Here is a 15116-nt window from a genome sequence, read left to right on the forward strand (position 1 = left end):
TTAGTCTGTCCAAAGACGTTTATCTTTTGCTACTAACTATTTTTCTTGGAACGCGCGATAGCAACCGCGAAGAGGGCGCAATACAATTTTGTCTTTCTCAGGGCCGACCCTAGTGTTCGAGCATTTTTAAATCCCCTGCGTTTAATACTTTTGCTTGGGCTCTAGACGAACTCAAAACAAACTAAAAGGTTTGTAGATAGACTAATAATTAATGGGAGGTCAGACTATGGGCTGAGCCACGGACTAACCTTGAAAAAGAAAAAAAAAAGGTAAGGTGGGCTTCACGTTTTTCACGACATGATTACTGCGAAGACGGCTCGACTATACAAAGACACGACTCCACTCACTTAGAATGTATTCGACATTAGTGAAAGTGATTTCGAAAACTCTAAATGTCACGCGCGGTAGCGAAAAATGAAAATGCAAAACCGTCCTTTGTCCATTTGGAAAGTCTTGAAAACCCTCTCTGTTACCAAATTCAGTGCACTTGCGTCAGAAAATATCTCTGAACACGATGAAAAAGAGAGATTTTTTCATCGAATTCTACGTCAAACTTTGAGTGATGCATTTTGTCGGCCTTACAGATAAATCCAATCTGAGTAGAATTAACTCGTATTAAACAACACCACCAAACACACTGTCAGAACTTTCCCAAACTTTTCAAGCTCCGTGCATGCGTGTCGGCTCTTGTTCCCACAGAATTTCTCGTTCTTGTACACTTCCACTCGTGTTGCTACAACCCGATAGGGACACCGAAACAGTCTTTAATGTTCTAGATAAAATAATCATAAAACCCTTGGGTTTACCTATCATAGCAATTGTCCAACCTTTCACCCGAGAAGAAAATTCGGAAAATGCAGAACTATATTACAACTTGAACGATGTAATTAGAATCAAGCGGTTACTATTTAAAACGCCAATCGATATACTTACAGGTATCCCAAGTTCACCAAACCGGAGAAAATATTCTCTGTCAAATTCTGAATATTATTTCCCGATAAGGATCTGCAATAGAAAAAGAAACAAGTAAAACATGTCTAGCATTAATTGTGAGACTACGAATACACATTGTAGTATAATAATAAGGTTAAATTGATCGTGCACCATGCGTCTAAACCAAACACAGTGTAAGCTCTCTTAACGAAGACTCTCGTAAGCGGACGAATCAACTTGCGACCGCCTTCAGAAAACCCGCGTTTGAACTCCCATATTAGCTCTGCATTTACTCATTCCCCACTATTTAGATTTTCCTTTGTTTTTAAGCTCGCGTAAGCCGACACTCGAAAGGAATTGGGCCTGGCAATGAAAGATACTCATAACCATTTGTAAACTGCATCACTGCATTTTGTTGCACTGAGACTGTTGAAAGAGTCTGGATTAGGGGGAGGGCGTAAGGGGGAGGTGGGGGGTGTAAATGAAAGTTGTAAGTTAAAATGCTATCTATTTTTCAGTTGTCATTTTAATTTTGGGCCATTAGTTGTTTGTCAGGTAAGTGGCTCTTAATTATTAACTTAAAATGGCGTAAATCTCTACTATTTGTCCCCTTTATAAACAACACAGTCGAAACCCTCTAAAACGGCCATCTTGAGGACAGAGGAAAAAGGTAAGTGTAGAGAAGTGGCCGTTATGGGGAGGTAGCGGTGTAATATGACACCCGTTTCATCGGGATACAACATTTCTTTTCAACAAAGAGAATATAAATACGTAACACATTTTTCTAATATATATCCATGAAACAGAAAGTAAACTTAAACACATGGAGACCAAAGAAGGGTTGTACGGATCAAGATTTGTGAACATTTACAATTAGAAAAATGGGCCTTGTATACACTCTTTGCCAGTCGTTGATTGTCTTAATTAACTAACAGTTGTAGAGAGGTTATTTTGGACGATAAGTCGACGCGTTTCATCGGCAGTTGCTGTTGTAGAGAGGTGGCTGTTGTAGAAAGGTTGAAAATGAAATGTATGGCCTGTCCGCCTGGACCAAACCAACTGGCCGTTGTAGAGAGGTGGCCGATAGTGGAGGTTTCGCTGTATGCCATGCATATAATTAAATGCAAAATCCTAAATGATTTTCTCTTTTTCCCACCCCTACCCCGTTACATTTGCGCTAATTCAATATCCAGCGCTTTTTGTTTCGCACGTGTGCTCGACCATCCTGTGAGAAGTACAACTGAGTTACACTTCTCTATAAGCTCTGTTTTGATTCGGTCCTTGTTGATCTGAAAAAACAGACTATGAAAATTTACTTTATTGGGGTTGTGGATGGTCGTGGATGGTGTGATCACCAATTAGTTGAAACAAAAGAAACAAAAGATTCCAAAGTTAATAAAGAATAGACAAACCAAAACACAAAACCTAACCAACAACATTTTCAGCAACACCAGGATGAAAGGGTTTTCTTATTATCCCCAGTTCCGTTTGACATGCTGTGGAGCTTTAGTTCATAATTTCCTAACGGAAGGAATTTTTTGATTTTCCCTGACTCCTGAAGGGCGTGGCCTTGAATTGAGGAACATGCACCAGATAGTATGACGGTGAAACTGGAAATGATTAATAGTAACAGACTTACAAGAAAACTGTCTTAAAAGAAAACTGATGTTTTCCATCTAAAGGCAGTCTAAACAACGTAACTTTAACATCAAGCAACAAAGGTTATGTTACGAGTATCGTTGAAGAGCAGGGTTGTTTCCAGACAGAACTCAGGATCGCTGGTAACAGCAACAAACTAATTTATTTCCGCAAGGTAACTTCGCGAATTTACAGCACTAAGCTTCCTGAAATTTGAATCAATCTTTCTCACAGAAGAAAAGCTCGCTCTAATATACATGAGGCTTAAAGTTCTAGAAACTTCTATTTGGAACTAAATTAAGTACTTTGACACAATGTCTAATCTGAGAAATTACATAATGATCAGAATGTTCTGGAATGTTCTTATACAAATTGGTCACGGCTGAATGACTTCCGGTTCTAGAATGTTCTAGAAATTGACTTAGGCAATTTTTCGTAATAGGTTAAAGTAATAGTATTTTCGCCAAAAAAGGTTATTTTTTCTGAATTTTAAAGACTGACAATGGCTAAAGCCTTTTTTTTTTTCAGTTTTCAGTAAATCTGACTACAAATGTCGGTTGTCAGTTGACTTTTCAGCTATTTGTAAGTTGCTAGTTATTTATATATAATTTTTTTTTGGCCATTTGTCAGTTGTCAGTTAATCCCATCAAAACTCTATGTTAATGTTAATGCTGAGAGCAATTATGATTAGTTCCACTAAATCCCAGAGGGCCAGTCCTGATACTTTAGTATACACTACTGTATAGAAATTATCGCCATTATGGCGGCATTGCATAGGGCTATCAATATAATGGTACATGTTTTTTTTTTTCTCTTTATGTGCATTCCAATTTTATTATTATTATTATTATTATTGCTAACTGGGCAAGCTCCTGTAGGCCAAGCCGCCATCTATCCCTGATACCTCAAATGGCCGCTGACGACAACCATTGTCATAAGCGACCAGCTTCAGTTACGGACACCTTTATCGCGTGCCCAGGGTTCCGCGTTACGAGATTTTCCACTGTATCCATTCCGCCATTATTCAAATCTGTTCCAGCCGTCTTGTCCTTTGAGGTAAGTTGAGGGTTATTTTCTCTATGGCAATTAGTTTTAACATGTCTTTTTAGAAGAAAAACCCAAGGTATATTCTATCAGCTGAACAACCCTCCAACCTTCCGGCCCTCTATTGGAAACTTATTATTTTGGGAAGGAGGCGCGACGGAGGGAGAGTGGGCTTTTGATTGTTCTACATGATGCTGGAGAAAAGACTGACCTAATGATTTGACTAAATTTTGTTGAAAAAAAAAGGAACACTTGACAAAAGTCAAGGAGTCCATCAGCTCCAAAAAAAAAGAAAACTTATTTTCAATTAAAAGTGTGAACATAAGTAACGAGGTGAAGCAAACTAGGAATACCCTCAAAACTCACATCAGGTAACTTGGCTTGCTAGTTTAAGTATATTGTCTGTTGCACTTTTGTGTTCAGCCTCTAAAGTATAATTTGCCTGATGAGATTCAAACGAAGCTTTCATAAGGAGTTTGCAAGGCAGTCACGACAAATCATTACCTCGATAACATGGCTCTTTCCGATATCTAACAATTCACCTAGTCTGGAGGCCTAGACGACACACACAGAAATTTCATTATCAAGTTGATCTATTTCTTTGTTCGAGTCCACTCGGCCACGCTAGCAGTAATAGCCGAATTTTGAAGAAATATGTAAATATCTCAGTAGATTTGTATTAAATGCGATTGCAGTTTGCCAATCTTTGATTTTGAGTGGTTTTTCTCTGAAGTTCACTGTGAACTTGAGACTAAAAACACTTTCAAATTTCCCGCATTTCATGAGCTCACCGACAATTATCCGACAATTTTCCCTACCGATCTACGATTATGAAGGATAAGAAACGGTAACTTTCAGAATATGTTTATTTCATACTTAATGAACAGTGAACTCGAATGAAAAAAAAAGGTAGTCTGAATTCTGGTTCATTTGACCTTTAAACTTTATAATGAAAAGATCTCGTAAGTGATCACTCCAGTAAGCGACTGTGATCACTTTTGGGATAACCCAAATGACTTTTCTTTTGTTTTTATGCTCTTTTAAGCGACCAAATCTAATGATTCGTGATAAAGATCTTGTACAGTGCAGTATCGTATTTGTATTTAGATTCGGGTTTACTTTCGTGTTAAAATTGAACGTTAAGTTTAACCGTGTCTATATCAGATAATTATAAAGACACTCATTAAACATTAATTTCTTTTGTTTCTCTTCATGAATTATTGATGAATTTCTGAAGTTCTCTTGAGCGACCACCCGCTATTGTTTTACCATTCGGTTGCTTAGGAAAGCTCATTCCTGTAAGCGACCAGCTCTAGAACCTTACGACCACTTTTTCGAATTTGCAAGGTGGTCGCTTATGATAACTTCGACTGATTAAATTTGTACTATCCTTAACTGATAATAGTTTTGAATAATTATAACTAATTTATTTATAATTCTACACTGTTTGCAGAATGCTAAACTAGTTACAATTTATTGTTTTTATTTGACACAAATCTTACAAGAGGCATGGAGGTTGTGGTTTCACTAGATAGCACAAAGGTAACCGGAGTTGTGGGAATATCGTTCCAGATTTGTACTATCTTTGTTAGCAAAAGCCTATAGTAAGTATGTGCTGATTGAATAAAACAATAAAAACCCTCAATCAGTCTGAAATCATTGCACGCTCTGTTAAATTTACTTTCTAGACTTTTTTGTACTATTCGTGTTTGGACAATGTACAATTATGTTTAATCCCAAAAAGGCCAATCACTAAGCCTATGAGATTGTGCAATTGAAGTGCACGGTACCTATGTAGTTATTGATAAGCCTCAATTGAGTATTTCTTTGAAAAATATTGTTTCATGTGTTTTAAGAATAAATTAGTTGGAAATTTTGCTTGAACCCCTAACTAGTAAGCTGTTTAATTTTTGGCATTTCTGTTTCAGTGAAGTTTTGACTTGCATGAGTCACAACCAGAAATTATGACGTAAACGATTTTGCTCACTCCTGTATCACTCCTCTCCTCTTGCCAAGCAAGCTCTGAATGGATAGGGCTGTTTCTACTTCAAGCTACAGCATTTACTTCATTCCATTTTAATCTGTTTCTTTTTCAATTTTCAGGGTAGTTAATATTTCAGACATTCTTAAGCATCACCCATTTTAATTAAGATTTTCATATGAAATGGGACAGGTTGTGTTCTTGCTAAAAAAAAAAAAGAAAAGAAAAGAAAAAATCGGCTCCCACTTTCTGAATTTTCGTAATTCGCCGTAAGTCGTTTTCACTGCATGTTCTGTATTATTAAAAATTCCCTATGTCAAAATTCAGATTTTTTGCGATAGATCATTCAAGTGGTTTCTGAAATCGGCATCGTTAGAAATCGGCAAGTTTCTGCAAAAGCAATCGGTCTCAATTTTTCGAGCAACTACGCATGCGCTGCATTTAACTGGGTTCTTTCGGTAACAAAGAAAAAGCTGAGAATTGCTGGGTTCTTTGCGTCGTTACCTTTTCTAACATAGCTTTGTAATAAAAGACTAAAGGCATCAATACACTGCGTTCAATAATGGAGAAAAATAGCGCATATAGTGCGGGTGTTGAGTAAATAAAATGATCGCTCTATTGAAGGCATGTTTGTTTTTCAATCCTTGTGCGCGCGCTGAATTGCATCAGCAAAAGCGCGCGCGAAAACTGTGTTCGGCCACCTTAAGGCAACAACAGAACTGAAGAAATTAAAACTGACAACAATGACTAGAGACCACTGATTAACTAACGGTATTACAAATAATAATTAACAACAGTTATGACAAGAGACTACAGATACACTAAAACGATATTACTGATATTAATGAATTCAGCTTTTCTTTTTGAACAATTTCTGGAAGATCAATACAACAGCCTTCTAAAACTAGAATTTCACGTTCTTGTGGGAGAACAGCGAAGGCTGGAGAGGTATGAACTTCTCGAGCTATGACCTGACGATAAAGAAGTCAAGAAAATCTCTGTTTTCACGACAGCAGCGAATGAAGTCCCAGCATCCTTGCTACAACGATTTGATTATTTCTCAGATCGGTTCCGTGCACAGAGAGCCGTAGCTGTCTGCCGCAGATACCGGGAAGTACTCCGAGAGAGAATGAAATAAAGGAAACGGATCCACTTGACAGATGTGAAAACCTTTGCAACTCAGAAGTACCAGCCGGTTTGCGTAGAAGAACTGAAGAAAGCTGTGCGCGAAATAGTAAAGCAAATACAAGTAAAGGTCTTTGACAATGAGATCAAGGCGCTTGAGAACCTCAGGTAGAACGAAGAAATACAGAAAAGAGATGAAGAAAGAAAGCGAAATCAAGTCGTGAAACAAGCAAACACTCTCTGCCGCCTTCGTTCTTTCCTAGATAGACATAGGGTTCTAAGAGTGGGTGGGAGAAGTCAGCAAGCTAGCCTACCTGAGGATATAAAGAACCCAGTCATTCTTCCAAGAAGAGGACACGTCAACGAGCTCGTCGTAAAGGATTTTCATGAGAAGACTCAGCTCCAAGGGAGAGGTTTTACCCTCAACGGAATTCGCCTCTCCGGCTATTGGATCACTGGATTTAGCGGTGCTGTTTCAACCTTTATAGAGAATTCGTTACCTGCCAACGACTGCAAGGGAAAATACAGGAGCAAAAAATGGCTGACCTTCCCGAGAAAGACTAGAACCATCCCCTTCATTTAGTTACTGCGGCGTCGATCTCTTCGGCCAATGGTACGTTAAGGGATGTGGTTTTCGAATGCCTGGCCTCCAAAGCCGTTCATTCAGAAGTCTGTCTTACATTGGAAACCGACTCATTACTAAACGCACTGCGACGGTTCCTCTGTAGGCGTGGCCCCATACGCCAACTTCGAGCAGATCAAGGTTCAAACGTCATCGGGGCAAAACGAGAATCATGAGAAGCTCTCAGTGAAATGGATCAAGACAAGATCAAGTCCGACCTACTCGGAAAATGAACTGTGACTGTACAGAATTGAATTTTAACGCTCCCACAGCCAGTCACATGGGAGGCGTGTGGGAGAGACAAATCAGGACCATTAAAAGCGTCCTCTTCGCCCTCTTGGAAAAGAACGGGAGCCAGCTGAACGACAAAGTACTAAGAACATTTATGTGTGAAGCTGAAGCAGTGACAAGCAGCCATCCACTCACTACTGACAAAACCACGTCGCCTGTTTCTCTAGAGGCCTTGATCCCAAATCATCTCCTTACCGCGAACGCTAAGGTCGTTCTTCCAACCCCCCCTAGAGCCCTCCAAGACGCTGAACAGTACTCAAGGAAACAATGGCGGCGCATTCAGCATATAACGAACGAGTTCTGGACTCAATGGAGGAAAGAATTTCTCCATGCTCTACAAGAACGGCAGAAATGGGTGCGCCCAAGACGAAACTTACAGATTGGAGATGTCGTTATAATTGGAGACGATAATACCCCCCGTAACCAGTGGCAACTAGCTCATGTGACAAAAGCTCCAAAGGGAGATGATGGGCTAATACGTAAGGTGGACCTCGCTGTTGGAAATCGCCATCCCTCTAGCAGTGGCAAACGAACAAAACGAGTCTCTTTCCTGGAGCACCCAAATCAACAAGCTTGTCCTCAGAGTCCCGAATAACACAGAAGGAAGACCGGGTGTCTCCGACGAGGAGCCAATCCCGCTAGGCTGAACAGATTCCCGTAAAACCAAGTGAAGCTGATGCTGACAGAAGTTGAATGAACACTTTATTTTAGTTGCATTTCTTTAGTTTGTACATTTCATAGCTAAGAATTCTAGCAGACGCCTTTTTTTATAAATTGATTTTACAATTTAGAAGAGCCATGTATCCGCTGCGATATAGGCGCAGCTAAGTATTTATCATCAAGTTTCGTTCCGTGATTTACAGAGTATCACGTGGGATATGTTTCGTTACAAGAACCAGTTAATAGCACTATAGAATGAGATCCGTAACGCGCGTGATCGAAGAATCAGAAATCGTTAAAGAACTTATCAAGACATAAGATAGGATTCAACCCGGAAACGTTGGAGAGTAAGTATATTTTATCAGCATTTAATTTCAGCCTGTTTCAGTTATGTTTGTTTTCCATTAGTGTACATAGCTAGTTTGTTTTCCTCGTCTCGCGTGTAGAACCACTTACCTGCTGTTAGTAATTTAGCTTCACGTAATTGTAATTTTAGTCGACCACATCGTTAATAAATCAAGGAAATAAATCCAAAATAATAGGAAAGACTGGGTCATTTTCCTCGGTGGTATAGTGGTGTGCGTTTTTAAAGAACAAATTTCTGTGACAAGATTTGACTCGTGGCACAGTTCGAGTCTGGCCAACTACGGCAGCCACGGACACGTAGAGGCCTTGTAATTTAGATTTCACATTTGTTTTTAAGCTCTCGTAAGCGAGAACCCGAAAGGAATCGGGCCTGACGATGAAAGATACTCATAAACATTCGTAAGCTATGGTCCTGCACTTTGTTGCACTGAGACTGTCAATGTTACAGCTGGCTACGATATGATTACGAAAATGGGGAGTTATATTACAAGTTGAACGATGTAATTGGATTTTAGCAATTAGTATCTAAAATATAAATCGATATACTTATAGGTATAAACTAAATCAATATTAGTCCATCCACAAACGTTTCTTTTTTTTCTACTAGTACATTTACTGCGATCTGCTCGCGAGGGGACTGCGAAGTGTGCACAAAAAAAATTACCATGTCTTTCGCAGGGCCATCTCCTTGCGTTCGAGCTTTTTCAAATCCCCTTGGGATATAGACGAACTCAAGACAAATAGAGACTTTGTGGACAGAATAACAATTAATGGGAGACCAGACTTTGAAGTGATCGAGTTATACCTAAGTTTGAAAAAAAAACACCTTAAATTGACAAAATAAATAAGCAACAACAAAGAACAACACCATGGTAATACACTCTGTAAAAAAAGAGCGCACTCAAAGTCTTACACCTATTCAACAAATTCAGGCCAGCTTTTCATGTGTCTGTGCTCAAATTCATGACAAATTAGCACAGCTCAGCAGAGAGGATCTATAGAACATCAAAACGATCAAGCGTAGGTAAGTAAGGAAGTAAAAGCTTTATTAATGTGTCAATGTATTTAGTTTTCACAGCTAATTGGGGACACAACAAAAAAAAATTAAAATTATTTACAAAAAAGGTATACTTGGACGATGGAAAATGCCAGGTAAAAGTGCGTGAGGAACTAAACTTTCTTCAGTTAAAATAACGAACATTGTGCAATATACCCAATAGGAGTCGATCAAGTCGTCTAGCCTTGACGACAACTCGATTTTTCAGAAGTTATGTCGTGAAAAACGAAAACTTAGTGGTCTAATGTTGTAGCCCGCTGACTCTACTAAACGAAAGTTTTGGCAACATGAAAAGAGATAAAGTGTGATGGTGTATAAAGAGGAAAAAAGTAGTAACTGACGACTTTGTGGAAAGTTATGGGAAATGGTTAGGGAACAGTATTTGTGAGATGTATTAGCTTGTTGTTATTGTTGTTCCTACTGCTGACGGCTTTGACTTGTTTGTGTTTGTTTTGCTTGAGCTACCTAGCAGGCAAACGTCCGACCTGCAGAGTATGAAAGAATGTGATGAAATATCCTGCTGGAAGCACCTTTTTATACCGTGCACCACGTGTAATATGACTAGGTCGAAGCTTGACGTGTGCTACAACGTCGTAAAACGCTGATGTTCTTGATTCTCCAATCAGACTTGCGTTTGCAGCAAAGGGATATTTATGCGCACGTACAAAATCTGTGCAAAACAAATCTGTCCCCTTGGGGGGGGGGGGGCAGATTTGTTTTGCACAGATTTTGTGCCTATATATCCCGCCTATATTTTGGGCATTTATATCCCGTATCCTATTTATTTAATCATCAAAATCAACAATTTTCATACTCTATGTCCCGGGATATCTGTTCATAATGTTCCATATCTCATTATTTTTACCCCCAGGTATCCTGTTTCCTGTATTTATCACTAAATAACTCGTGAGCCTGAAAACCCTTGGGAAAGAAGCTGGCGCGTGCACATTATCTGTAGGCAGGACAAGCATCCAGTGTGGTCGCTCATTGAAAGAAGTTACTTAAAGCTTCGAGTAAAAAGCTAAAGATCTTTAAAAACAGGCTTATTTGTCCCCAGGTTATTATTGTAAACTCTTATACGAACAGAGATAACGCTTGCGTTATTTGAAATATTTTTATAAGCTTTGTCTAGGTAATAAATGGTACGGAAAAGATTCTTTCTTGGGTGTTTCATCATTAAACATCGGTTGAGCAAAATCAAAATAATCGCGTGCAGTGATACTTACCTCAAGAAAGCTATAGTAACGGGAAACATGTTATCAACGACTGAACGGGAGCAAATGTTAGGTGCGTTATAAAGGAAATACTAGACAATGGGTATGAGAATAACCAACCAGCTAATCTGTTCAATTTTAAGCTGAGTTTTGTCTCTGTAGGGTACTATAATACACAGGCATGTTGTAAGAAAACGATTTTGCCTTTGCTTTATATGTTTGTGATATATATGTTATTTTCCGGCTTGGGGCTGGTTCATTAAGTGAAGAACTGTGACCGAGGCCTTGAAAATGCTGCCCGAGGCAGCAGGCGGAGATTAGCAATTTCGAGCTCGAAATCACACCTTTTCACTATACGGACCGACCCTGAGCCGGCGAAAAGCACGTTTGTTTTTTGGCTGTTTTTTTTTTTTTTTTGTCTCAAGCTTAAGTGGTTTCGTTTTAGCCACTGTCTCTGAATCGGCTTACGTGCCGTCTACACACCATTCCTAAATAATCCTCGCAGCGTGTCACTTAGATACTAGACATCGCAAACGCATATAGGAAAGAACAGATACGTATCTTACAAACTAAAATTTTTTGCATTTAGTTCACCTCTTAACCAACCAATGATCAAAGTGGTAAACTCGACTAAAATTGACTTAGTTTTTATAATTTAAAATTGTACGCCTTGAGAAACACAAGATTACGCGCAATTACAGCGCTGAGCTACAAACAAATAAACAAACAACACTCGTTTGAATTTACTTACAGTGACTTTTTTTGCCATTTTAAAGTAAATAGAGATAACCTTGTGTGGATTGATCAACGATAAAAAGTGTGAAAACGGCAAAGGTAGGCAATTACCGCTGGTTTGCTCACGAACATTGATCAACACGACAAATTTCACCCGCCTTTTCTCGCCGTTTTAGGTGGCTCAAAACAGTTTCCAGCACTTAGATTTTGATGGGACATTATAACTACTCTTTATTACTTGATGCTACAATCATGGTACCACACGACCGCCCAATTATTTGTTAACACGTTGTAATCATTTTCGTAAATAGGTTGCCATAGCAACAGTATAACCTGGTTAAAAATAACGTAATTAGAGCTATAGGGGCGCATAATTCAAAAACGGCTGTTATACTATCAAGTTTAGATAAGTATGATGAGAGGCAACTTTTGGCAAAGTTTTAAAAAAATCTCTACATATAGGGTTCAGAGCTGTACGGGTCCGTAAATGATCCCCAAATTGGACCGCAAATGATCCGGACCGGAAATGATCCCCATTTTGGACCGCAAATGATCCCGATCAAAAAATAAGGAATGGCATGGATGGTGGGATGGTGTGGATAGAGAATTGGCGCCGGACGTGCGTGAATACCGATGTTTTTATTAAAGCCATCTTATAATTATAATGGCTTACAACTTGCTTTTTTTCATACTTTCGACTAAATTTTGTTGCTAACTACGATGTTATGAATATACCACTCAATCATCAAAACACGACTTGGCTTGCATTTCTTTGCAATTCTCAGTAAAATTATGATCAGTGCAGCGTACGCTACATATCCTCCTTTGTTAAGCATTGATATTTCGGTGTTATAGTAAAATCACATTTTATCACCCATTAACGCCACTCGTCTAAAGTTTTAAACTAAAATCTAACCATGAAGCAACTATTAAGGAAAGCGCTGTCACCTGAACAGACCCACAAGCCTACAACGCTTCATCACTCTGTAAAACACCTAGTGTGTAGCACTGGAAATTTGAACAAATTTATTTTGTAATTCTTCCTTGGCCGTATTTTGGCTTTAATTCCTCGGAAATGACTACTTGAGTATTCTAAGAAGCCAAAATTCCAAGCTATAGTTATGAAGTTCAGCTTAATGACCAAGCAAGGCCAAGGCTCGCACTTCGTTTTGACAAGTTAGCTGTTTGATAGACGTTTGATACTATCGCGACCAGGATTTCGGGAATTTTACAAGTATGTGTTTTTCTAAGACTTCTAATTCAATAGATCGTCTTCACGTGACGTGTTTTTATCCTCATCAGGCATAAGAGGCCGTATATTTATATCTGTTTACAATTAGTGTGCTTTGTTTGGAAACCAGAGCATTTTGAATTTCAGGGTTATGGAGGTTGCGTGACACAAGGCCACGATCGAGTTCAGTTTGTTGAAAAATATATACTTATCTCATGATTTTGAGCAGTTTTAGAAGTTAGAGCATTAGGAAAAGTCCTTATGTAAACAGTCCGGAATATCCCGATAAATTAGGACAGTCATGACGTCATGAAGCCATTGTTAGCAGGGAAAATGGCGGACCTTTTGTGCGGACCAAGAAAATATGTTGTTTCCAGTCTCGCATAGAGTCTGGCCAGCATTATCCAGGACTTTTTGCGACCAAACGTTGAGAAGGAGAATAAGCCGCCATTTTGGTAGTGGGAGAACGTTGACTGTCTTCTAATCATTGAGTTTTTGTGGTGTCAAGCGACGATGTCGACGCGATTTTGTGGCCAAAGCCAAAGGTTAGTAAAGTGTACGCGTTATTTTCTAGTATTCACGTATTTTTCATTGAGCTGTGTATATTTTTTTACTGGTTCTAGTGTTGTTAAAGTTTCATCATGCCAAATTACACGGTTGTAAACAACTTCGATATTTTGTAAACTCTCTTTGAATTTGAGGCGTTACAAGTGTACCTGAACCGCTGTTGTTATAAGGCTTGAGTAATGCATCGTTCCTTCATTTTTATGACAGTTGTTTTCAATTTCTCTCTCTTAAGTACATGGAAGAGCATACTCGACTGCTCGAGGCACTTTGCCGAATTTTTGGAGAAAAAACAAAGGGAAAAGAGAGGAAATAAGACGTCGCTAAGTACGCGGACGAAATTAAACAAATTTGGGAGGTCTCTGTTTTGGTGGATTCACCGAATGTGCACCCCAGTTTTATCGCTGGACAGCCAGCAGCCTGTTGAAAACCTCCTACAGCACAGAAGTGGCAGCGAAACAGACAGGCCAGGGGTAGTGCAGTGATTCCCTGTAAATGGATGCTATCAGTATCCCAAGGAATGGCACAAAGGGTAGAGAGATTGTTTGTGCTCATTTACCAGAGGTTGAAGGCCATGCAAACATGTAAGTTAAGGTTTGTAGGGGGCATTGTACTCTTTGTTTTGGCATTTTTCAAAAACTATACACACCGCAGCTGTTCCTAGTAGATGATGATTCTTTTCACCTCCCCGTGAAGCTTGAATGTACCAGAAAGTAATGTTTTTTGTAAAATAATTTTTATGAACGCAAAGACTGAAAAGGTACGAGAGTTTAGAATGTAGTGTCGAGTGTTGAACATTACTAATTGTGAAACTAATGCAAAACATTAATTGGTTGTGAACAGGAAACATATCAGTTTGGTTAAGAATATGTAATAAAAAATACAAAACATAAGAGTTATCAGACCACTCGAGGGCAATCTCTTATTTAGTGAGACTAATGTGGTAACTACATTCAAAATAAATTCATATGTTAAAACGAAAAATACATTTGTAAAAATATTGACATCTGTAAGCAATGTAATAATCTTCTAAGTGCTTGTGATTTGTTTCAGGTCCTGCATTCTGCTAAGAGGCAAATTCAAGGTTGAGAGTACCTAAAGAGTGAATAAAATAAGATGGATTTCACTTTAAAGACTGAATTTGTTTTGTATACTTTAAATAAATATATAATAAAACCTTGGGACATGTGGATGGATTGTGAATGCTACCTTGTCAACCTGTCCAGGGATTATATTTTTATATTTTTGGGTAAATAACTTGTGAAAGTCAGCAATTATATGTAAGTTTTCATAATTTAAATGTGAAAATCAGACATGATATCTTTTAGCACAGTAACAAATAGATACAAGAAATATTTGAAACAAATACCAAAATGGAGAAATTTCAGATTTACAAAGAATATATTAACAGAATTTTTGGCTATCCCTGCATCTGACAACACTAAAATTTTGGATACATTTTTTCTAGCTTAGTTTATTTTGTATAAAAGGACAAGAATTTCTCACTCGTATGCGTTATTGAAAATTCTGTTTTAATGATGATTTCATTTCCTCGATTAAGCCAAAACGTATAACATTTTGGACATCTACAATTTATCTTTGCTGGCATATAAGAACACGCGCGTGCTGTCGATTTCGGCCCGATAATCCCTAGA

The 15116-nt window shown here is 38.5% G+C and overlaps 3 long non-coding RNA genes across 3 annotated transcripts in view; 2 read left to right on the plus strand and 1 right to left on the minus strand.

Annotated features, from left to right (window-relative positions):
- Positions 1 to 15116, plus strand: part of LOC149098842 (uncharacterized) — a 176026-nt gene that overhangs the window by 8711 nt on the left and 152199 nt on the right. The window lies entirely within an intron of this gene.
- On the plus strand, positions 1885 to 3911 carry LOC149098843 (uncharacterized). Its single transcript, XR_016203506.1, has 2 exons — positions 1885 to 2654; positions 3014 to 3911. It is a non-coding gene; the product is annotated as an uncharacterized LOC149098843 (long non-coding RNA).
- Positions 14370 to 15116, minus strand: part of LOC149098844 (uncharacterized) — an 880-nt gene continuing 133 nt past the window's right edge. Inside the window, exon 2 of the long non-coding RNA XR_016203494.1 lies at positions 14370 to 14556. This is a non-coding gene — a long non-coding RNA (uncharacterized LOC149098844). The remainder of the gene's footprint in view (positions 14557 to 15116) is intronic.

The sequence above is a fragment of the Orbicella faveolata genome, unplaced genomic scaffold, assembly GCF_042242905.1.
Source record: "Orbicella faveolata isolate gen_17 unplaced genomic scaffold, um_ofav_v1 contig_46, whole genome shotgun sequence".
NCBI classification, from domain to species: Eukaryota; Metazoa; Cnidaria; class Anthozoa; order Scleractinia; family Merulinidae; genus Orbicella; species Orbicella faveolata.